Below are 9,726 nucleotides of genomic sequence, written 5' to 3'. Positions count from 1 at the left end.
GGGTGGTGCACTGTACCCGAAGATACTGCCATATCGGGTCAATGCATAGGGCGACGGAAGCAAGCTTCGAAATCGGCCCCCGTTCTCAAAAATCCATTTAATATATGGTCCCCAGATAGGGGACGTATCAGATATTAAACTGATAAGAACAGATACTACACTTGATCTTAGCCAAAAGGCCGAGAAGCGATAACCGTGAAAGGGGCGGGCCCAACAAGGTCCCCTTCATGGGCACTATCACTGCTTGCTGTCAGGGAGGCTGCCAGACAATTTTCCATGCACACTCTGGGCTGGGGGGCAGTCAACCACCAGTACACATAGCAGAACCTAAACCCATACCATTATTGCTAAGCAGCAAGACAGGGGCCCATTGCACTCCCACGGGGCCTTTTTAAATGCAATCCATAACCCGGATTTGCCAGGAACCCTTCTTACTCCTCCTACTTGCATGTGACACTGGGCTTAGGATCTGCATAGGAAACACACACACAAGCACACACCTACCTTTGTTGCCTGCAGATGCCTCCTTGGCTGTCCCCAAACGGTATCAAACCAACACCCACGGGAAGCTGTAAGCATAGAGGACATGCCTGCACCCCATTGGACTTACCTGTGTGGGTTAAATCCGGGTTATTTGACAACCTATGGCGGTGATGGTTCTGCTCAGGCAGAGCAGTGCTGATGCTCCTCATAAAGCTGTCGCTGCTGTGAAGGTTCTAGGTGACATCACAAATCCCTTTGGTTACATACACAACAAAGCTGGGTTGTTGTTGTTTACACTCTGCAAGGCCTGTGGAAGTGAGTGACATCATAGCACTGTAGTTCTGAGGGTTCAAGATGGATGCAACAATCTCCTGTTGCTTCTATGAAGGCCGTAATAGACGACATCACCAAACAGCTCCATAGTCACATACACAGCAAAGGAGAGATGTTGTTTACACCTAGTGATGTCAGTGGTATTGAGTGACATCACAGCACAGTGCTAAGGCTCCTGGGCCTGGACACAGCAGCGGCTGCAATATCTCAACGGAGAATACGTTTATATCTATGTGTGTGTGTGCGCATATATATATATATATATATATATATATATATATATATATATATTTCTCCGCCGAAATCACTTTTAAACCCATTTCCACCTTTTTTTCCCTTCTCTTCCTCTTACTTTTTTTTCACGTTTTTTTACGTTTTTCTCCTTTTCGCCTCTTTTCTGGGCGTATTATTCTTCTTTTTCTTCTTTTTTTTCGTCTAATGCATACCCCATCAGTGCAGCAATGCTTATTCAATACCGCCAGCAGATGGAGACACTGGGGGATAATTTTCTAAGGATTTATACTGATTTTTCCTGTCTGAATTTGTCGCACAGAAAGTTGCAGGCCAAATATGTGTGACATTTCTGCGACTTTAGCTTCTAGAGCATTTTTACAACATTATACATAGGTGCTGAATACATAAAAAGCGACTGTTCAGCGACAGACAAGTCGCATCGGCTGAAAGTAGGCCAGAATGTCAGTCCATGTTGGAGCAGGTTTAGATACAGTCTAAAGCATAGATCTCAAAGTCTGTGCACAGAATTTAGCAAGGGCCTCGCACCTTCTGATGCATCAGGTAGGTGCACAATAGCATAGCCTAACCCTCTGTACTTTGGTCTATATTGATGCGGGACATAGACAGCCAGCTGATGACCAATCCATTAGTGCAATGGATGGCTGGAAGCATTTGTCTTTGCCTTTGCAATACCACAGAAGCAATGCATGGTCAATGTACAGCAATGACACACCTGTGTGAACAGCCAGGAGACCCCCCCCCCCCATGTTATGTTACATAGTTACATAGTTAGTACGGTCGAAAAAAGACATATGTCCATCACGTTCAACCAGGGAATTAAGGGGTAGGGGTGTGGCGCGATATTGGGGAAGGGATGAGATTTTATATTTCTTCATAAGCATTAATCTTATTTTGTCAATTAGGAACATTCAGCACCCACCCGCTATCAAGGCAGCTGCCTATCATGTCATGCCCTACCTGCACAGGTGTGCTGGCTACTCAAATGATCCAATTAAGGAGGCCATTTAGTCAGCAGCAGCAGAAGTCCTGTGCCTGGACGCTCCAACAGGGGCCAGACACAAGCAGAAGCAGAAGCAGCAGAAGCAGCAGCAGCACCACCTTTTGTTTTTTGGCTGCAGCAGCAGCAAGGCCCACAGGGCTGGCTAGCTGGCTAGCCAGCAAGCAGGTAGCAATGAAAGTAGGAATCTTTCTTTTTAACCCTGTAAGGGGGTGGTGCACTGTACCCGAAGATACTGCCATATCGGGTCAATGCATAGGGTGACGGAAGCAAGCTTCGAAATCGGCCCCCGTTCTCAAAAATCCATTTAATATATGGTCCCCAGATAGGGGACGTATCAGATATTAAACTGATAAGAACAGATACTACACTTGATCTTAGCCAAAAGGCCGAGAAGCGATAACCGTGAAAGGGGCGGGCCCAACAAGGTCCCCTTCATGGGCACTATCACTGCTTGCTGTCAGGGAGGCTGCCAGACAATTTTCCATGCACACTCTGGGCTGGGGGGCAGTCAACCACCAGTACACACAGCAGAACCTAAACCCATACCATTATTGCTAAGCAGCAAGACAGGGGCCCATTGCACTCCCACGGGGCCTTTTTAAATGCAATCCATAACCCGGATTTGCCAGGAACCCTTCTTACTCCTCCTACTTGCATGTGACACTGGGCTTAGGATCTGCATAGGAAACACACACACAAGCACACACCTACCTTTGTTGCCTGCAGATGCCTCCTTGGCTGTCCCCAAACGGTATCAAACCAACACCCACGGGAAGCTGTAAGCATAGAGGACATGCCTGCACCCCATTGGACTTACCTGTGTGGGTTAAATCCGGGTTATTTGACAACCTATGGCGGTGATGGTTCTGCTCAGGCAGAGCAGTGCTGATGCTCCTCATAAAGCTGTCGCTGCTGTGAAGGTTCTAGGTGACATCACAAATCCCTTTGGTTACATACACAACAAAGCTGGGTTGTTGTTGTTTACACTCTGCAAGGCCTGTGGAAGTGAGTGACATCATAGCACTGTAGTTCTGAGGGTTCAAGATGGATGCAACAATCTCCTGTTGCTTCTATGAAGGCCGTAATAGACAACATCACCAAACAGCTCCATAGTCACATACACAGCAAAGGAGAGATGTTGTTTACACCTAGTGATGTCAGTGGTATTGAGTGACATCACAGCACAGTGCTAAGGCTCCTGGGCCTGGACACAGCAGCGGCTGCAATATCTCAACGGAGAATACGTTTATATCTATGTGTGTGTGTGCGCATATATATATATATATATATATATATATATATATATATTTCTCCGCCGAAATCACTTTTAAACCCATTTCCACCTTTTTTTCCCTTCTCTTCCTCTTACTTTTTTTTCACGTTTTTTTACGTTTTTCTCCTTTTCGCCTCTTTTCTGGGCGTATTATTCTTCTTTTTCTTCTTTTTTTTCGTCTAATGCATACCCCATCAGTGCAGCAATGCTTATTCAATACCGCCAGCAGATGGAGACACTGGGGGATAATTTTCTAAGGATTTATACTGATTTTTCCTGTCTGAATTTGTCGCACAGAAAGTTGCAGGCCAAATATGTGTGACATTTCTGCGACTTTAGCTTCTAGAGCATTTTTACAACATTATACATAGGTGCTGAATACATAAAAAGCGACTGTTCAGCGACAGACAAGTCGCATCGGCTGAAAGTAGGCCAGAATGTCAGTCCATGTTGGAGCAGGTTTAGATACAGTCTAAAGCATAGATCTCAAAGTCTGTGCACAGAATTTAGCAAGGGCCTCGCACCTTCTGATGCATCAGGTAGGTGCACAATAGCATAGCCTAACCCTCTGTACTTTGGTCTATATTGATGCGGGACATAGACAGCCAGCTGATGACCAATCCATTAGTGCAATGGATGGCTGGAAGCATTTGTCTTTGCCTTTGCAATACCACAGAAGCAATGCATGGTCAATGTACAGCAATGACACACCTGTGTGAACAGCCAGGAGACCCCCCCCCCCATGTTATGTTACATAGTTACATAGTTAGTACGGTCGAAAAAAGACAACCAGGGAATTAAGGGGTAGGGGTGTGGCGCGATATTGGGGAAGGGATGAGATTTTATATTTCTTCATAAGCATTAATCTTATTTTGTCAATTAGGAACATTCAGCACCCACCCGCTATCAAGGCAGCTGCCTATCATGTCATGCCCTACCTGCACAGGTGTGCTGGCTACTCAAATGATCCAATTAAGGAGGCCATTTAGTCAGCAGCAGCAGAAGTCCTGTGCCTGGACGCTCCAACAGGGGCCAGACACAAGCAGAAGCAGAAGCAGCAGAAGCAGCAGCAGCACCACCTTTTGTTTTTTGGCTGCAGCAGCAGCAAGGCCCACAGGGCTGGCTAGCTGGCTAGCCAGCAAGCAGGTAGCAATGAAAGTAGGAATCTTTCTTTTTAACCCTGTAAGGGGGTGGTGCACTGTACCCGAAGATACTGCCATATCGGGTCAATGCATAGGGCGACGGAAGCAAGCTTCGAAATCGGCCCCCGTTCTCAAAAATCCATTTAATATATGGTCCCCAGATAGGGGACGTATCAGATATTAAACTGATAAGAACAGATACTACACTTGATCTTAGCCAAAAGGCCGAGAAGCGATAACCGTGAAAGGGGCGGGCCCAACAAGGTCCCCTTCATGGGCACTATCACTGCTTGCTGTCAGGGAGGCTGCCAGACAATTTTCCATGCACACTCTGGGCTGGGGGGCAGTCAACCACCAGTACACACAGCAGAACCTAAACCCATACCATTATTGCTAAGCAGCAAGACAGGGGCCCATTGCACTCCCACGGGGCCTTTTTAAATGCAATCCATAACCCGGATTTGCCAGGAACCCTTCTTACTCCTCCTACTTGCATGTGACACTGGGCTTAGGATCTGCATAGGAAACACACACACAAGCACACACCTACCTTTGTTGCCTGCAGATGCCTCCTTGGCTGTCCCCAAACGGTATCAAACCAACACCCACGGGAAGCTGTAAGCATAGAGGACATGCCTGCACCCCATTGGACTTACCTGTGTGGGTTAAATCCGGGTTATTTGACAACCTATGGCGGTGATGGTTCTGCTCAGGCAGAGCAGTGCTGATGCTCCTCATAAAGCTGTCGCTGCTGTGAAGGTTCTAGGTGACATCACAAATCCCTTTGGTTACATACACAACAAAGCTGGGTTGTTGTTGTTTACACTCTGCAAGGCCTGTGGAAGTGAGTGACATCATAGCACTGTAGTTCTGAGGGTTCAAGATGGATGCAACAATCTCCTGTTGCTTCTATGAAGGCCGTAATAGACGACATCACCAAACAGCTCCATAGTCACATACACAGCAAAGGAGAGATGTTGTTTACACCTAGTGATGTCAGTGGTATTGAGTGACATCACAGCACAGTGCTAAGGCTCCTGGGCCTGGACACAGCAGCGGCTGCAATATCTCAACGGAGAATACGTTTATATCTATGTGTGTGTGTGCGCATATATATATATATATATATATATATATATATATATATATATATATATTTCTCCGCCGAAATCACTTTTAAACCCATTTCCACCTTTTTTTCCCTTCTCTTCCTCTTACTTTTTTTTCACGTTTTTTTACGTTTTTCTCCTTTTCGCCTCTTTTCTGGGCGTATTATTCTTCTTTTTCTTCTTTTTTTTCGTCTAATGCATACCCCATCAGTGCAGCAATGCTTATTCAATACCGCCAGCAGATGGAGACACTGGGGGATAATTTTCTAAGGATTTATACTGATTTTTCCTGTCTGAATTTGTCGCACAGAAAGTTGCAGGCCAAATATGTGTGACATTTCTGCGACTTTAGCTTCTAGAGCATTTTTACAACATTATACATAGGTGCTGAATACATAAAAAGCGACTGTTCAGCGACAGACAAGTCGCATCGGCTGAAAGTAGGCCAGAATGTCAGTCCATGTTGGAGCAGGTTTAGATACAGTCTAAAGCATAGATCTCAAAGTCTGTGCACAGAATTTAGCAAGGGCCTCGCACCTTCTGATGCATCAGGTAGGTGCACAATAGCATAGCCTAACCCTCTGTACTTTGGTCTATATTGATGCGGGACATAGACAGCCAGCTGATGACCAATCCATTAGTGCAATGGATGGCTGGAAGCATTTGTCTTTGCCTTTGCAATACCACAGAAGCAATGCATGGTCAATGTACAGCAATGACACACCTGTGTGAACAGCCAGGAGACCCCCCCCCCCATGTTATGTTACATAGTTACATAGTTAGTACGGTCGAAAAAAGACATATGTCCATCACGTTCAACCAGGGAATTAAGGGGTAGGGGTGTGGCGCGATATTGGGGAAGGGATGAGATTTTATATTTCTTCATAAGCATTAATCTTATTTTGTCAATTAGGAACATTCAGCACCCACCCGCTATCAAGGCAGCTGCCTATCATGTCATGCCCTACCTGCACAGGTGTGCTGGCTACTCAAATGATCCAATTAAGGAGGCCATTTAGTCAGCAGCAGCAGAAGTCCTGTGCCTGGACGCTCCAACAGGGGCCAGACACAAGCAGAAGCAGAAGCAGCAGAAGCAGCAGCAGCACCACCTTTTGTTTTTTGGCTGCAGCAGCAGCAAGGCCCACAGGGCTGGCTAGCTGGCTAGCCAGCAAGCAGGTAGCAATGAAAGTAGGAATCTTTCTTTTTAACCCTGTAAGGGGGTGGTGCACTGTACCCGAAGATACTGCCATATCGGGTCAATGCATAGGGCGACGGAAGCAAGCTTCGAAATCGGCCCCCGTTCTCAAAAATCCATTTAATATATGGTCCCCAGATAGGGGACGTATCAGATATTAAACTGATAAGAACAGATACTACACTTGATCTTAGCCAAAAGGCCGAGAAGCGATAACCGTGAAAGGGGCGGGCCCAACAAGGTCCCCTTCATGGGCACTATCACTGCTTGCTGTCAGGGAGGCTGCCAGACAATTTTCCATGCACACTCTGGGCTGGGGGGCAGTCAACCACCAGTACACACAGCAGAACCTAAACCCATACCATTATTGCTAAGCAGCAAGACAGGGGCCCATTGCACTCCCACGGGGCCTTTTTAAATGCAATCCATAACCCGGATTTGCCAGGAACCCTTCTTACTCCTCCTACTTGCATGTGACACTGGGCTTAGGATCTGCATAGGAAACACACACACAAGCACACACCTACCTTTGTTGCCTGCAGATGCCTCCTTGGCTGTCCCCAAACGGTATCAAACCAACACCCACGGGAAGCTGTAAGCATAGAGGACATGCCTGCACCCCATTGGACTTACCTGTGTGGGTTAAATCCGGGTTATTTGACAACCTATGGCGGTGATGGTTCTGCTCAGGCAGAGCAGTGCTGATGCTCCTCATAAAGCTGTCGCTGCTGTGAAGGTTCTAGGTGACATCACAAATCCCTTTGGTTACATACACAACAAAGCTGGGTTGTTGTTGTTTACACTCTGCAAGGCCTGTGGAAGTGAGTGACATCATAGCACTGTAGTTCTGAGGGTTCAAGATGGATGCAACAATCTCCTGTTGCTTCTATGAAGGCCGTAATAGACGACATCACCAAACAGCTCCATAGTCACATACACAGCAAAGGAGAGATGTTGTTTACACCTAGTGATGTCAGTGGTATTGAGTGACATCACAGCACAGTGCTAAGGCTCCTGGGCCTGGACACAGCAGCGGCTGCAATATCTCAACGGAGAATACGTTTATATCTATGTGTGTGTGTGCGCATATATATATATATATATATATATATATATATATATATATATATATATTTCTCCGCCGAAATCACTTTTAAACCCATTTCCACCTTTTTTTCCCTTCTCTTCCTCTTACTTTTTTTTCACGTTTTTTTACGTTTTTCTCCTTTTCGCCTCTTTTCTGGGCGTATTATTCTTCTTTTTCTTCTTTTTTTTCGTCTAATGCATACCCCATCAGTGCAGCAATGCTTATTCAATACCGCCAGCAGATGGAGACACTGGGGGATAATTTTCTAAGGATTTATACTGATTTTTCCTGTCTGAATTTGTCGCACAGAAAGTTGCAGGCCAAATATGTGTGACATTTCTGCGACTTTAGCTTCTAGAGCATTTTTACAACATTATACATAGGTGCTGAATACATAAAAAGCGACTGTTCAGCGACAGACAAGTCGCATCGGCTGAAAGTAGGCCAGAATGTCAGTCCATGTTGGAGCAGGTTTAGATACAGTCTAAAGCATAGATCTCAAAGTCTGTGCACAGAATTTAGCAAGGGCCTCGCACCTTCTGATGCATCAGGTAGGTGCACAATAGCATAGCCTAACCCTCTGTACTTTGGTCTATATTGATGCGGGACATAGACAGCCAGCTGATGACCAATCCATTAGTGCAATGGATGGCTGGAAGCATTTGTCTTTGCCTTTGCAATACCACAGAAGCAATGCATGGTCAATGTACAGCAATGACACACCTGTGTGAACAGCCAGGAGACCCCCCCCCCCATGTTATGTTACATAGTTACATAGTTAGTACGGTCGAAAAAAGACATATGTCCATCACGTTCAACCAGGGAATTAAGGGGTAGGGGTGTGGCGCGATATTGAGGAAGGGATGAGATTTTATATTTCTTCATAAGCATTAATCTTATTTTGTCAATTAGGAACATTCAGCACCCACCCGCTATCAAGGCAGCTGCCTATCATGTCATGCCCTACCTGCACAGGTGTGCTGGCTACTCAAATGATCCAATTAAGGAGGCCATTTAGTCAGCAGCAGCAGAAGTCCTGTGCCTGGACGCTCCAACAGGGGCCAGACACAAGCAGAAGCAGAAGCAGCAGCAGCACCACCTTTTGTTTTTTGGCTGCAGCAGCAGCAAGGCCCACAGGGCTGGCTAGCTGGCTAGCCAGCAAGCAGGTAGCAATGAAAGTAGGAATCTTTCTTTTTAACCCTGTAAGGGGGTGGTGCACTGTACCCGAAGATACTGCCATATCGGGTCAATGCATAGGGCGACGGAAGCAAGCTTCGAAATCGGCCCCCGTTCTCAAAAATCCATTTAATATATGGTCCCCAGATAGGGGACGTATCAGATATTAAACTGATAAGAACAGATACTACACTTGATCTTAGCCAAAAGGCCGAGAAGCGATAACCGTGAAAGGGGCGGGCCCAACAAGGTCCCCTTCATGGGCACTATCACTGCTTGCTGTCAGGGAGGCTGCCAGACAATTTTCCATGCACACTCTGGGCTGGGGGGCAGTCAACCACCAGTACACACAGCAGAACCTAAACCCATACCATTATTGCTAAGCAGCAAGACAGGGGCCCATTGAACTCCCACGGGGCCTTTTTAAATGCAATCCATAACCCGGATTTGCCAGGAACCCTTCTTACTCCTCCTACTTGCATGTGACACTGGGCTTAGGATCTGCATAGGAAACACACACACAAGCACACACCTACCTTTGTTGCCTGCAGATGCCTCCTTGGCTGTCCCCAAACGGTATCAAACCAACACCCACGGGAAGCTGTAAGCATAGAGGACATGCCTGTACCCCATTGGACTTACCTGTGTGGGTTAAATCCGGGTTATTTGACAA

At 46.3% G+C, this 9,726-nt stretch overlaps 5 non-coding genes across 5 annotated transcripts; all 5 read right to left on the bottom strand.

Moving 5' to 3' along the window:
• On the bottom strand, positions 1 to 191 carry LOC130310644 (U2 spliceosomal RNA). Its single transcript, XR_008859145.1, has one exon. It is a non-coding gene; the product is annotated as a U2 spliceosomal RNA (small nuclear RNA).
• A 2,087-nt stretch (positions 192 to 2,278) lies between these two features.
• Positions 2,279 to 2,469, bottom strand: LOC130310654 (U2 spliceosomal RNA). The gene has a single exon (XR_008859155.1). It is a non-coding gene; the product is annotated as a U2 spliceosomal RNA (small nuclear RNA).
• Positions 2,470 to 4,532: 2,063 nt separating this feature from the next.
• On the bottom strand, positions 4,533 to 4,723 carry LOC130310643 (U2 spliceosomal RNA). Its single transcript, XR_008859144.1, has one exon. It is a non-coding gene; the product is annotated as a U2 spliceosomal RNA (small nuclear RNA).
• A 2,090-nt stretch (positions 4,724 to 6,813) lies between these two features.
• LOC130310642 (U2 spliceosomal RNA) lies at positions 6,814 to 7,004 on the bottom strand. Its single transcript, XR_008859143.1, has one exon. It is a non-coding gene; the product is annotated as a U2 spliceosomal RNA (small nuclear RNA).
• A 2,081-nt stretch (positions 7,005 to 9,085) lies between these two features.
• On the bottom strand, positions 9,086 to 9,276 carry LOC130310641 (U2 spliceosomal RNA). The gene has a single exon (XR_008859142.1). It is a non-coding gene; the product is annotated as a U2 spliceosomal RNA (small nuclear RNA).
• Between the last annotated feature and the right edge of the window lie 450 nt (positions 9,277 to 9,726).

Source organism: Hyla sarda, unplaced genomic scaffold, assembly GCF_029499605.1.
Source record: "Hyla sarda isolate aHylSar1 unplaced genomic scaffold, aHylSar1.hap1 scaffold_1581, whole genome shotgun sequence".
Classification (NCBI taxonomy): Eukaryota; Metazoa; Chordata; class Amphibia; order Anura; family Hylidae; genus Hyla; species Hyla sarda.
The sequence above is the reverse complement of the archived record's forward strand: the minus strand, read 5'-3'. Positions and strand labels throughout refer to the sequence as shown.